The sequence below is a fragment of the Megascapheus bottae genome, chromosome 22 (genome assembly GCF_031878675.1).
Source record: "Megascapheus bottae isolate mThoBot1 chromosome 22, mThoBot2.hap1, whole genome shotgun sequence".
Taxonomy (NCBI): domain Eukaryota; kingdom Metazoa; phylum Chordata; class Mammalia; order Rodentia; family Geomyidae; genus Megascapheus; species Megascapheus bottae.
In genome coordinates this window covers 8,905,794-8,921,071 of record NC_143530.1, presented here as the reverse complement: position 1 = coordinate 8,921,071, position 15,278 = coordinate 8,905,794, and the positions used below count along the sequence as shown (strand labels likewise).

General features: G+C 41.8%; 1 long non-coding RNA gene across 1 annotated transcript; it reads left to right on the top strand.

The window, feature by feature from the left end:
- The first annotated feature begins 9,145 nt into the window (after window positions 1-9,145).
- On the top strand, window positions 9,146-10,606 carry LOC150047718 (uncharacterized). Its single transcript, XR_016539228.1, has 2 exons — window positions 9,146-9,387; window positions 9,987-10,606. It is a non-coding gene; the product is annotated as an uncharacterized LOC150047718 (long non-coding RNA).
- The last annotated feature ends 4,672 nt before the right edge of the window (window positions 10,607-15,278 follow it).

Sequence of the window (15,278 nt, the reverse complement as noted above, 5' to 3'; positions counted from 1 at the left end):
GAGAAGGTATTCAAAACAAGGTTTTGTTAAAAGTCTTTCTAAAAAAGTTTTGCCAGGTAGTTGAAATATTTCTAAAGCACAAGTAGCAGCCTTATAAAATGCAGAACAACAACCAAAAAAACCACACTAAACAGGACAAATAAAAACACTGGAGCACACTAAGTAATAACCTACAACATCAATATATCAGTTATGAATATCCATGCACCAGACTCCACAGATGCTATTTATATAAAGTAGAAATCATAGCAATGGAAGAGAAATAGAAAAAAATGATAAGAGAGTTTCTTACACTACTCACTCCCAGAAGAAAGACCATGTGAACAAAAGAGAGGGAGAGAAGACTTAGTCAATGTCAATGATAAATTAGAATTCATAAATATATCAAACAGTATAGCCTTTAAAAAAGAACATGCTTTTTTCTTAAGCAGAGATAAAACATTCATGGAAATTGGTCATAAATTAGATCAAACAGAAAACAGGAGTAAATCCTGTAGTAAGGCTGTTACAAAGAGAATTCTCTGATCACTATGCAATGAAGTAGAAATAAAAAGACAAAGCTGAAAAATGTTCTTCCAGGGCTAAGGAGATGGCTCAAGTAGTAGAGTATTTACTTCACATGTATGAGGTGCTGGGTTTCATCCCCAGCACAGCAATAAGTAAGTAAGTAAGGAAATAGGTAAATAAATAAATAAACGGGAAAAATGAAGTATAAGATATTGTTCCAAAGATGTAGGGAAAAAAGGATAAATTTTAATCATCCTTCAACAAAACACATGGAACCATGATAAGATATGGAGCAGACAAACATGGAGGAGAGCCTTCCTGAAGAGCTGGATATCTAGTGAGAGATGTTCCATAATTCAGTCAAACTTAATGCCTTGGCAGACTTTCTGGGTAACCACTGGACTCCTTGATTTGAGAAACAACTGAGAATCAGAGGAGATCAAGATGGCCAGAGATTTTCAGACAGAAAAACCAGAGAGAGGGAAGCTGCAGCCGGTCTCAAGTTCTCAGCATGACTTATTCAGTCTGTACATACAGATCATGTGAAGAATTACACAAAGCCATGTAGAAGCCAAAACATGTCCTGTGAGGAGGGAGGACAACTCAGGGAGGGCACAGAAAATGAGAGAGGAAGACTGAGTAGACATACTCATTACAGTCAACAAATATTGTAACTTGAGGGTAGGGGTGGGGTAGGGAAAGATGGAGGGGTGACATTGATCCAATCACATTGTCCTGATAATCTGAAACCTCTTTGTACAACCAGTCAGTAAGATGATGAAGAAGAAGGAAGATGGAAGAGGAAGGGAGAAGGAGAAGGAGAAGGAGAAGGAGAGGAAGAGGAGGAGGAGGAGGAGGAGGAGGAGGAGGAGGAGGAGGAGGAGAAGAAGAAGAAGAAGAAGAAGAAGAAGAAGAAGAAGAAGAAGAAGAAGAAGAAGAAGAAGAAGAAGAAGAAGCATCCATAGAAATGACTAGTAGAAACATTGCTAGGTATTCTTGCAGAGCTAAGAATCATGTCCACCCCAAAAGGCTGTGCTGCAAAACCTCATAATTCACTAAGAATGGTATGGAGTGTTCACAAGGAAAGATCACAAGGATCTTTCCACAGAATACCCAGGACTAAGTGCTGCTATGTTTCCATCTAACACATTTTGAAAGTAAGATGTGAAAGGATTAACTGTTTCTAAGTAACTTGACTGCATGCCAGAACAAAGCTCAAGAGTATTTATAGGAAATATATAAATACTCACCATCCAATACATTAAAATTCACAACGTCTGGCATCCAATAAAAAATTACCAGGCATCTGAAGAGGCAGGAAAACAAAACCGATAAGGAGGAGAAAAAAAATCAATCAACTAAAACTACCAAGAACTGTACACATGTGTTGTAACTATATACATGTGTTATAGTTGTACATACATGTTTTAGGACATTAGACCCTTTTTAACTGTACTCCTGACATTCTAAAAGTTGATGTAGCGATGTAGAAGCTCAGGTAAGATCCAAATTGAGCCTCTAGACATGCAAACCACAGGTGGGACATGAAAACACACTGGATACATAGAAGAAAATATCGGTGAATTTAAAGACAAAGAATCAACCTAAAATGAAACAAAAGGAGAATGACACTAATACCTAAAATTAAAGGCACACAGTGAGCTGTGAGATAGCCTCCTGCTGCCTATAATACCTGTAATTGTAGTCCTCAGGGGAGAGTAGAGAAAAGGAGGGAAAATATATTTGAAGACTTAATGACATATAATACTCCAAGTTTATGGAAACTTAACCTGCAGACCCAAGAAACCCAGAGTACAAGAAACACAAAGAAGCTGGACACAGACTCACACATCTGTAGCTACTCAGAAAGCGAGGATCAGAAGGACAGCAATTCAAAGCCAGCCCAGGTCAAAACAAACAAACAAACAAACAAAAAACAAATGAGATCCTATTCAAAGATAAATACATAAATAAAATCCAAAAGGGCTAGAAGCATGGCTCAGAATACCTTGCAATCATGAGACCCTGGCTTTCAGCCCCAGAACTATCCAAAAAAGAAAAGAAACACAAAGAAAACCATGCTATGCCAAAGCATAAAAAGATTATTCAAAATCAGTGATAGAGAAAGCACATTCAAAGCAATCCCAGGAGGACCATGTAAGCCTAGAAGAACAAGGAAAAGGATGATAGCAGATTTCTAGCCAGAGACAATGTAAGTGGAAGGACAATGGTACATCTCTGAAGTCCAAAAAGACGAAATTTGCCAACTTGGAATTTAAAAACGAACCAAAGAATTCTTTGCACACAAACACGGAAAGCCTTTCCATCAGATGCACGCTACAAGACCTTCTCAAAGAGGTTGTCAGAGAGGAAAGCAATGCTACATCCAAACACAGAACCATACAAAGGAATGAGAAAACACAAGAAAAGATGGCCATGTGGGTTAGTATGTAAGACTCTGTTTTTCCATTTTACTCGAGTATCTTTCAAAGACTATTGCATTTAAGTTAAGAAAACATTGTGCACAATTTGTACTAGATGTAAAAGTAAAGTATCTGGCAGAGATAGGATAAACACCAGGAGGAGATAAGCGAAGAGTACTCTTGGAGTTTCTTATACACTACGTGAATGATATCAGCTCAAAGGCAGACTGTGAAAATTTAATGTTGTGCATTATAAACTCCACAGTAACCACTGAAATAGTAAAACAGAGCTACAGACCATAGCCCACAAAAGAGAGAAAATGGCATTAACAAGAGGCTCAACTCAGAAAGAAACAAAAGACAGAGGGAAAGAAGGAGGGAAAAAGGGAGGTAAGGGAAAAGTGAGAAACAAAAGACAATACAAAATTACTGCAAACCAATATACTTATACCATACCATATTAGTAGTCACATTGCCTGCAAATGAAGTCACATGAATTCTGAAACACCAAAAAAAGGCAGAGATTGTTAAAATGGTTAAAACAAGTCTCTAGATTAAATATAAAGACAAATAACATAAAAAAATATAAAAAGACATCTCATGCTAAAACTAATTTTGAAAAAGATACAGTGGTGGCTATATGAACATAAAATAAGGTATATATCAGAGCAAACAATATTATCACTAATGAAAGTGGTAATTTCATAATAATTTTTAAATGGTAACTAATCAGCTAAGGATATAAAATTCTAGATATTCATATTCTAGATATCCATCACACTTTCAAAATACATGAAGCTAAAGCTAAATAGGGAGATCCATGATCACACTGAAAGTTCCAATATATCTTTCAATAACTGATACAGAGAAAACCAACAAATGCACAACCAACCTGCTCTAGTTGGTATTTGTTGATCACTACATCAAGTGGCAGCATGCTACAAATTCTTTTATGACACCAACATATTCTTAACACTGAAAAAGTCTCCATACAGTTGGAAGAATTCATATCCTACACAGAGTATTGGCCTTACATGCAATTAAACTAAAAGATAAGTCAGTAATAGAAGGATCTTTGAAAATTCTTATGTATTTGCAATGCAAATAACAAACTTCTATGTTAGCCATGGGTCAAATAAGAAATATATATAAAGTATATCAGAGATAACTTTGAAGTAAACAAACATAAGAGAAAAAAAAGGAAAAGATCAAAATTGTGGAATGCTGCCAATGAGTTACTCAGAGGGCAATTCATCACTCCCAAAATCTAATTAGAAGATAAAACAAAACAAAACCACTCAAACAATGAAAGCCCTGCTCAGGCTAACCAGGAAAAATGTATGGAAACACAAATTATCAATATTAAAAATGAGATAGGTTACATCATTATAATTCCATGGATATTAAAGAGATCATGAAGGAAAGTCTTTGAGCAATTTTATGAAAATACATTTGACACCTTACATGAATCAGGAAACTTTGAAATTCACAAGCTCACACACCTTATACAAGAAATAAAATAATCTGAATAGTCTCGTGTTTATAAAAGAAATGTAACTAGTAACTTCAAAAATGGGAAATGGCTCACTGGTGACACTGATCAATCTTGTAAGGAAGAAATTACAATACAATAGCAACTTACTCAGAAAATTAAAAGAGAAGAAAGTACATTCCAAGTGATGTTATGAAGTGATCATTCTTGAATCCCAAACCCAAACAAAGACATTACAAAGGAAGAAAACTAAAGATGAATATTCTTCATGCATTTAGTGCAAAAGTTCTTAATGAGATAATACAAATCAAAGAATATTGTCATATATATGTGGGATTTATCCTGGGAACTCAGGGTTGGTTTGGCATTAAAAACAAATTCATCAGTGTAACTTGCCACGTTAAGCAAAACAAAACAAACAAATAAAAACTAACAACTGGAAGCCATGTAGTGATCTCTGTAGATTTGGGGGCAAGTCGGGGGGGGGGGAGTATTTAAAAATTAAATACTATTCATGATTTAAAAAGAAAAATCTCAGAAAAATAAAAGAAAACCTCAACTTGACACAGTTATCTTTGTAAAAAAATGTATGAGTAACATCACATTTAATGAGACAGATTAAATGCGTTTTCCCCAAGAGGAGGAACAAGATAAAGAATTTTGCTCTCACTGTTTAGTTCAATACTTTCTGTGAGTTCTGGATACAGCAATAAGGCAAGAAAATGAAATAAAAATGCCTTTGGACTGGAAAGGACAATAAAACATAAGAATCTATCATGATATTTTGTGTACAATGTAAAAAGAAAAATTACTAGACTTAGTAATTACATTTAGCCATTTGGGTAATGAAAAAAAAAGCAGCCTACAAAAGGTAATTGTATTTTTTATGTCACTAATGGGAAATTGAATAAAGTCGTTTACATTTCATCAGAAATATGAACTCATTAGAATAAATGTAATAAAAATGTACAAGTCCAATACACTGATATCTATGGCCCATTGAAGCACATTTAAATGATATAAATAGGTAGAGATATACTATTTGCAATCAAGAAGATTCAATGTTTCTAAGAGGTAAATTCTCATATATTATGAGATTGGATGTAATTCCAACTGTAATTTCACCGAGTGTTTTTCTTAATGGCCAGCAGACTTTAAAATCTGCATGAAATTAAAGGACCCAGAATGACCTAGAATGAAATTAAAAGCTCAAAACAACTGAAAAAGGACAAACATAGTGAATTCGTGCTACTTGATTTCAAGACTTGATTTCAAGACTAAATTAAGACAGCTCAGCACTGGTATAAACTCAGGTGGATAAGTCAATAGAACAATAGAGAATACAAAAATAGACTCACATATATGGATGGACAAGTGACTTTGGACAAAGGCATGGTAACAATTCAATGGGAAAAAGGACTTTGAACAAATTTTTCTGCAACAAATGAGGATCTATGGTGCACAAAATTGTAAATTGCCCTCCAGAGCCTGCATGGTCTCCAAAATGTAAGCATACATAGAAACTCATCTATTATTTTTATAATTTGGCAACTATGACAAAGTAAATGCCTAAAAACTGTGGTAGTATCACTTCACAACAGCTCTGGTATCCAATATGTATTCCAATCTCTGTAGTCCATTAGTGCTTTTTGAGTCCTAATAGCAACTATTTATATTTTGTTATGAATATTATAATTGCATAAGAATTCCTACGTTACTATAAATCTCAGGAACAGGCATCTTCCTGTTCTGTACAATGAGGTATAACTGAATTTCTAGAATTATACCTAGCATGGAAAAGATGCAAACTAAAATATTCTCGACTGAATGAATCGATATTACCATAGGTGAAAATGGACTCTAGTCAAATGGCCTGTGTCTAAGTTCTTGTTGTTCCTGTTTCTAGGTCTGCTTCGACAAGTTGCTAAATTCCTGCAGAACTAAGCACTTATAAAAGAATGGTTCTTTCTGCTGGGTGCTGGTGGCTCATGCCTGTAATCACAGCAACTCAGGAGGCAGAGATCAAAAGATCATGATTCAAAGCCAGCTCAGGCACAAAAGTCTGTGGGACCATTATTTCCAGTAAATTACCAGAAAACCAGAAGTGGAGGTGTAGCTTGAGTGGTAGAGCACCAACCTTGAGCTTTGCTAAGTAAGAGTAAGAGGCCCTGATGTCAATCCCCAGTAGAGAGAGAAAGAGACGGGGGGGAGGGAGATTAATTGCTGCAAACAGATATGACAATGGTGATGTTAACAGAAATGGCGATGAAGAAGACTTTGAAAGTCTGTTCCCAATCCACAGGAAAAGACTGAATGGCAAAAAGTTGTAGGAACAACTTTTAGGAATTCTGGAATCTCACCAAAAATCTTAAGGCAAGCAGAAGAACATGTCATTGATTCCGAAGTGAAACACAAATAAGCCTCAATAAGAAAATGTTGTGACATTTTGACTTACCCTGCGGCTCGTTCTCCCCCACTCCCTCAGCTTGGTGACTGCCTGCAGATAATAAACAGCGCTGTCAGTGTGGGCCCAGAGCTGGCGTGGGGGGCCACAAACAGATCTCATTCCCCAACAATTACACTTTTGTTTTTGCTGTCTCTGGTGGCTCCTTGGAGAGCTGTCTCAAAGTGCTTGCTTTCATTTCACCTAAAAAAGAAAACACTCCAAGGGCTGAGGAAGCTACATAGGCAGAGTCTGATGAGAATGTTTAAAGGCAAACATATTAGCTGCTCCTGCCCATGGAAAGAAATCTCAGTTGGGGAATATAAACTAAAAAGCCTGGGAAAGAAAAGTAGGGATGTGAAGGTCTGGAGGAAAAGCTCTTTGAAAACGTACTGAGAATCTAGAAAGTCAGGCACCTAATTAGGGTGGACACATGCTCAGGAAATCTGGGAGAAATCCCAAACTTACTACTTTGACTAGTCTTCAGGATCTACATAGTAGATGAGGTGAGTTTGTCTGCAATAACCAGGACTTCTTTTTTTTCCCTTTTGGTTTCAGGTATTTAAGAAAATCTCATTAAGTCTCTGACAATTCTTGTAATGAGACAAATGATTGTACATGATAAAAGATATTGCCTTTGCAAGGGTAGTTCAGAAAGTCACTAAACAACTGTTATAGCTATTAGTTACAGAAGAAAAATCAACCCTGGGTGGAGGGGTATTGAAAGAGAGCCTGATTTCAATAATTACAATATTCAAAATGTCAATTTATCAACAAAAAATTATGAGGTATGCAAAAAAAATCAAAAGAGGACCCATGCACCAGGAAAAGAAAAGAAAGAGCTGGACCGGTGGCTCACACCTATAATCCTAACTATTCAGGAGATATGAGGATCATGGTTGGAAGACAGATAGGTCACGAAAGTTGTTGAGCCTCATCCTCAATAAACTACTCAGACAAAGCTGGAAGTGGCACTGTAGCTCAAATGATACAGCACTAGCCTTGAGCACAAAGAGGTTCAGAGACAGTATCCAGGCTTTAAGTTCGAGGCCAATGGTAAAAAAAAATACATAAGTAAATAAAAATTTTAAAATGAAAGAGAAAAAAAATTACATCCCCAAGATCTTGGCTTTAAATCCATTATTTTTGATATAATCAAAATCTAAAGAAAATCATGTACATAGTACTAACGGAGACCGTGAGAATGGCAAAATCATATTAGGAATGCCTATATTGATACATTTATATGCATACACAATATACATACACAGACATATACAATATACATGATATATGCAATATATATAAACAATAATTTGAGAAGGAACCAGATATAAATGGCAAAGTTGATCAATTTCATAACAAAATACTATAGTAATAGAAACAGTTAACAACGTAATGAAATTTTGAATTTTAAAACTAGGTATGGGATGTCCAAAGAAGATGTTTTATCTGATCATTCCAGGCCAAGCTTGTTCCCAAACGTGCATTATATATAATTACAACAGACCCAGACCTGGAGTCCCCAGAGTGGCTCTCTAAGACAATCCCGGCCTGGCACTGGCTGCAAACTTTCTCCTTTGATTGGCACACTCTCCCATTGGCTGAGAATCTGAAAACCGTTTTCCAGTCCTGTAGCAGGGGCTGGAGGGAGCAGTAGATTTTTGACAAACCCTCAAGCTGGAGGTTCGAGTCCTCACGTGGTGCTGGCTGGGCCTGTTGAGTTTCTGTCGAGTGGAAGGGTTTTGATGGATGGGAAGGCAGCTCCGGTGAGCTGGTAGGAGGCTCTGGCCTAGAGACTCATTTCTGACAGTAGTGTAACTTCAGGCCTAAAGGCCCCAGGCTAGAATGAAATTGTAAATACACAGTAGAGGCACTTGTGGGACCATCTGCACTGGCCTGGCCCTCTGCTCTGGGGACTCCCTTCCTGGGCTCCCTTGGTCCCTTTCACACACTCCAGAGCCACTGGTGGAATTCACAGCTGATGGGTGCCACATCCAGACAAGTCTGGTGGGAGAGTATGCTGAACCTGGTGGAATGCTCTGGAAGCCCAAGCGGGGCTGAAAGGAACAGGCCTTTGAGGCAGGGAGGCTAAGGTCACGGGCCAGGCTGTGAGGGTGACTGTGGAATGGTTGCAGGCACAGTCCTGGGTTTTCTGTGGGTGTAGCCAAGGTGTGGCTCTGAGGGTGGCTGTAGGCGTGGGCGTGGTCGGAGGATCGGACGTGGGCGTGGCAGTGGGCGTGGCTGTGGGTGAGCCAGTGACCTATCTGCAGGTGGGTGTGGCCGCGGGCGGTGGGCGTGGCCAGGGGTTGGCCACAGCTCCAGGAAAGCCGTTGGCGGTTATTGTGCGCTGCATCTCCCAGCCAGGCCGGTTTCCAGGCCTTTGGGCTGGCAGGGCTTCCCTCTCACACCTCCAAGCCGGCCTCCCTTTGCCTCTGTATTTCTTCTCTCGTGGAAGAAGAATCCCATTCTCCCAAGGAAGCAACTCTCCCGCGTGCAGAGGCCGGAGGCTGGACCAGCAGGTGCCCCGGCAGCACTGTCCCCTGGCCCAGCTCCTGGGGGTGGGGTGGGGTAGGGTGGGGTGTGGGGTGGGGTGGAGTGGGCAGGTGCTCTCCTCCTGGGCCCGCGGGCCTGGCATCCTGGCTGCGGGTGGGGAGGGGAACCGGGGTGGCTGCAAGCCCCGGGGCCTGGGAGACAAAGGATCCCCTTCCCGAGCCCATGCCACCCTCTCACCAGAGCTCCGTGGGGCCCACACCACTTTACCTTCTGTGATCACACCCGGGGAAGCACTGTGTGACAGTGGAAATGTCTCCTGGAAAGAGTGTGTTGACAGCACATAGTGTGATTCTTTTTAAACTATGTATGTACTTTAAATATATATATATAATATAAACATATTTATTTAAGTAGTTGTATGAAGGGGTTCCAGAGCAGTTTGGGACTCTGTGGCCTTTGGTCCACGTCACACACACACACACACACACACACACACACACACCCCTCACTATTCTTCCCTGTCCCTTGCAGCTCTCCCCCTCCCCTCACTTAGTGTGTCTAATGCTTGCTGTCTTGCTGCTTTTCCAGGTGTCCTTTTCACTTATTTTATTTTTGTCTGTCACAGGAGTAGTTACCTCCGATGAAAACCAGTGAGCAACTGGAGCAACCTCACCACTGTCCAGGACCTGGGGAGCCTCCCCTGACCCCTTCTAGAGGACCTACCTCAACTACAGCCATTCTGAGGCTCATGCCTGCCTCCCTAGCCTGGGCTGACGTTAGCAATCCAGGGAGGAATCTACTAGTAGGACTTTGGTCTCTGGTTCCATGCACTTACACATTTATTCGCCACCCTTCCCCCATTGCCAAGTATCCAGAACTGGGCTTTCTGGGAAGAAATTGGAGCTTGGGGCCTCAAGTGTAGTCCTCAGAGCAGGGTTCCTGGGACCCTTGGCAGAACTGGCTCTGTGCTGGAGCCCTGCCATGAGCTTCCAGGCTCACTCTCCCCGCCAGAGCTAAGCTCTCACCCGAAGCTTTTTCCATTACCATCAACACAGAAACTTGCATCTTCGGATGGGGATATGCTCTGTCTTTTGTGAATTATTTGGCCTCCTCAAAGCTATCTGTCTGCAAACGAGAAGTCTTGTGAGACTTAGAGAACCTGGTCAGTCACCCAGGTTCCAACAGAGTCCTTCATACCTCAGAATAGAGTAGGGAAGCTTAATAAATGTTTGTAATGACTCACTACTACAACTTACGATTGGTGTACTGATTCAGAAGGAAAAGAGCTGAGAGCCTGTGTTTCTATCTGATCAAGTAGATTCATGTTTGTGCTTGAGGGAGATGGCCAATGAGGAGAGCTCTTGCAGGGGCCCAGGCTCCTCCTCCCCCCACCCTGTCCAATTCCCACTGCTGTCTCTTACTAGACACCTGCCAGGGTTTTTCTCTGTGCACGGATGCTGTGACATGACAGGAAGGAACTACAGGGACAAGATTGCTTCCCCTGAACGTCAGGATGTGGAATGGGGGTAGTGATTTAGAGTGAGGTCTTGAAATTTGATTAGGCACATTTTAAACATGATTTGGTTCTTTTAATTTGTGTGAGAGGAAAAGAAGATGGGCAGGGGAACTAAAGCCTAGTGGAGGGTGGTTGTGCCTAACCTGCCCCTCACTGGTAGAGTCAGAATATGAAACATCTGCTTCTCAGAGCCTCCCAGGGCCCCTGACTGTGTGTGTGTGTACACAAGCGTGCTAGTGCTGGCTTGAATTTAAAACCTGGGCGTTCTACCTGAGCTTTTTTTCACTCAAGGCTGAGTCTACTTGAGCCACAGCTCTATAGTTTTTGATGATGACTTTGTAGATAAGTCGCACAGACTTTCCTGCTTGGCCTGGCTTGGAACCATGATCCTCAGATCTCAGTCTTCTGAGTAACAAGGACTAGAGAGGCCTGAGCCACTGGTGTCTGATCCCTTTTGTTTGTTCTTCCTATCATGGGGACCAGTGCTGACTTGGGAGACAAAAATATCCCTATGTTCCTCAGCAGGGGCCCTGACTGGCCAGGTTTGGCTACCATGTGTACCTTGGGAGAGGGTGGGCATTTGGCCTTGGGGACTTGGGAGCTGCTGGATGAGTGGGGTCAGGCTGTACACTCACTGGGACATGGCGGCACCTTCTCAGGTGTCCTCTTCCCTGTGCTGTAAAACTCTGAACTCATTTGTCATTAGGATAATTCCACCTGGCAAGAGACACTGAGTGGAGAAGGGCTTATTGAGAAGCTGCAAACGTACCTCATTAGTGTCCTGTAGTTTATAACAGTGTTATTTGGATCCATTACACTAAAGCCTCATGAGTTGATAAAGATCCTACCCCTTCTTTGTGTACTTGTATAGGGCTCTGTAATTTGCAACAGCAATTTTGTGAGATCACACTGGAGGATCCTCAAAGCAGGGTCAAGTCCCTGGGAGAAGGGAATGTGCGGAGTACCTGCACTGGCTAGAGAGGGAATTATCTCCTGGATGAGCTATACTGCCTCAGGGCCGGCTATCTCCCCTTCACTCACCCACCTCCCACACTTTAGGAAGAAGACTAATCATGGCCTGAGAATAATTGCTAATGTGTAGTCTGTCCAGACAAACTTGATGTGTCGTATATTTTTCACCTGCAGAGGCACTGGAACAGGGAGGAAGAGGCAGGTCACTAAGCATTGGCTCAGTGCATTCCCCCAGGGCTTCTGTTTTCTCCATATTAGGCTCATTCTTTTAATCTCACTGCTCACCTAGGTTCTTCCAGAAAATCTGTAAGTCTAATGTCCTTGGCTGTTCCCTAGGTAACTGAGAGGAAACTGTAGCTATTGGGTGATGGCTGACCCTTCCCCTAACTAGTACCTGATCTTTAGCAGGCTACTTAAACTTCATGCGTCTCAGTCTTAGCTAAGAAGACTGGATGGTCCAATTCTTTTGACACAGCATGGATGAAGCTCACGATGAATAATGCCTATGACACATAAAGGATGGTAACACTCTGTTTTAAGTGTCACAGTTGAAGGTTGCGGAGAGTTTTTCTATACATGATCCTCTAACTCTCTGCATTAGTTTTGTGCTCACAATGTCTCCTTTCCCTGGATGTTCAAGATCAATTGTCAATCCAGATCTTACATTTCCTAAAGATTCACCTCTGTGCCAAGAAGACTGGATAAACAGGAAAATACATACTTTAGAACAATCTAGAAGGTCAAGGAATCATCACCCTTAGCCATTCTCTACCCACTTAGTCTCCAGCCCTCTGCTCATGGACATCTGCAAGGGACAAGGGGCTCTCATGAGTGGTGGTGTGTCTCAAAGATCCTACCCAGTAGTCATGCCCCTTTCCTGCCTCCTTCCTCCTCTTAGCATCAGGGAGACCTGATTTGGCGACCACCACCACCCACCCCCAAAATTTCCCAGCCATGTCTTGGCTTGGTGTCCAATTTCTAATGTTTTTTGGGCCATCTAAGTCTTTGGTAGCTGCTTTCTGTTTGGGTCCCAGGTTTCCCATGAAAGCAGGGCTAATGGATTTGTAGAAGATCAACAGGAATCCAGAACAGCCAGCAGGCTTCAGCCTGACAAGAGCCCAGCAAACCACTCCCTGCCTTGGATGATGGCCAGGATTCATCAGACTCATTTTTGCTGGTAATAAGGTAAACGAGACTATACATAAGCGTGAAGCAATGGCCTCTCACACTTATCTAGAGAAACGGTGGTGAATGAGGACGGCTTGAGATAGCCTTCGCCAGCTGAGTGCTCAGCACACCTGATAGAATCATTAAGATCCTATCATTATAACAATGTTTCAATGTTGCGTATCATTAGTAACAATGGCTGTTATCACTCTGCCATCACCTTGACCTGTGATCTACATAAAGTACAGATGTACTTACCAAAGTCAATACTTACCATTGATATGTTCCTGAAAAGGAAACTGAGGCTGCAAAACAGGTCCCACCCAGTCCCACTCTGGCAGCCCCTCACCCCAGGAACCACCATGTTCATTTAGAGTAATCAGCACTCCCCAGTGTTTATCAGGCCTATGATTAAGTCCTGCCACACCTCTGAAAATTTCCTGCTAAAACCGCCTCCTTCAGTCCCTGCTTTTCTAGGTTCAGGATTCCAATCCTAACTGGGCTCTTGCATGACTCAAAGCCGACTCTGGAACTTAACCTGTAGTGACTTCTTCTAGTCAGAAATACCATCTTGGGCAGTATGAGTTCAGCCAGGCTGGTTTGCCACCTCTTTTGGATCAGAATTCCCACCAAGCTGCAAGCTCTCTTGACATGAGTGAAGACAACCCATCTTTGTAGACCCAGTGTAACTCTATCCCCTCAATATGGAGCCTGGTGTTGGCAGACAGGACTCAGTGAAAGCATGGCTTTTCCTACCTATCTTTTTTCTTTAGGGCTCAGCCTCCTAAAATTCCTTGCAATTCCTGATCCTCTTGGTCTTCAGAACAAATCCCATCCAGTAAGTGTTTGCTCCTCTGTGACCCCAATGGGTTATGCAACCCAGTTTAACCCTTCTCTGCCTCTGCTTTGAACACCCAGTGGCGGTGGGATGAACACCTCTTTCATGACTTGCTTTGATAATAAAGGGAGATAATCGGTAAAAAGCTCTGGGAAAGTGTGAGGCACATAGGGAGCTCACCATAAATGTCATTTGGATTATCAACCTAATTTTGAAGTTCAGTACTTGAAAAATGCCAACCTGGCATCTGCCTAATGAAAGCTTAAGGGATTTCTCATAATGAAGTCTGGGTAGGCCAGGCAACCAGACCATCTTTGGTTTGGACAAGCAGATCCAAGACCTCAAGAAATTTACACAGGAAAAGGCAGGAGAGACATGGCAGAGGATCCAAGACAGGAGTGCTGCTGGATTCAGGGATATACCTGAGGACTTAACTCCTTTCTTCTGAGCAATATTCCTTCTCAAGCACCAGGTTAGACTGAGTCTAGGATAGCTACGCAGGGCCCTGAGATTTTACTTCATGAGAAAAGAGAACTCATGTCAAGTAGTCCATCCAACAGACCTAACCACGCATGGAGGAATAGGAGACATCTTGGATGCATTCCAGGTGATTTAAGGGAAAGGAATCTCACCTTTACAAAGTAGAAAAATGGTAGTCACTGCTGGGTTGGCAGGGAATGTTGATGAAGACTCCTTGTTGTCTAGAGGAGGAGGTATACAAACCCACTGACATCCCCAAATAGAGACATCATGAAATCTCCCTTGCTCCAGTGCCAGACAGAGAAAAATGCACCGGGCTCTGATTTACCACTGCTCACTGGCTGAAGGAGCCAGAAGATCAAGAACTAGGAAGAGCCTGACATCTGGGCTCAACTTCTCCCACAGGCATGAACAGAAGATAAATGCCAGGCACTTTTCAGTTGAGAGCTAGGGCAAGGTCATGGCTCTGTGTGAAAGGCCCTAAATATCTGTGATGGAGATCTCAGGACAGCTGTAGAGTCACAGGCCTGCTTGGTAACAGCACTTATCTTGCTGCCAGAACCTCTGAAGAAGGGACCCCACAAGTCTGATATGAATATAACCCTGCTAGGCACAGAGAGCCTTTAATCCAGGTAATGGAAGCTGAGAAACGATGGCCTTTGGATTAAAGGCTGAAAGCACAAATTGACATTTTTAAAATAAGAAGGGATGATGTTGGGAGAACCATTCAGGTGAGTCTGATCCTATTACACAGAGGTTAAAAACCTCAGGTAATTTCTTTAGCTGTGGGAAGCTGTGTTGTCACAACAAACTCTTCCTATTGCCAGGCATATCGTACAGGACTTCTGGGAATCTAGGTGTGATATTTAAAGCAGGTTCAGAGTGGGACTGCTGTCTGCTAACGGTCATTTCTTTGGATTAAGTCTGATGTTCCAGCTTGCAAA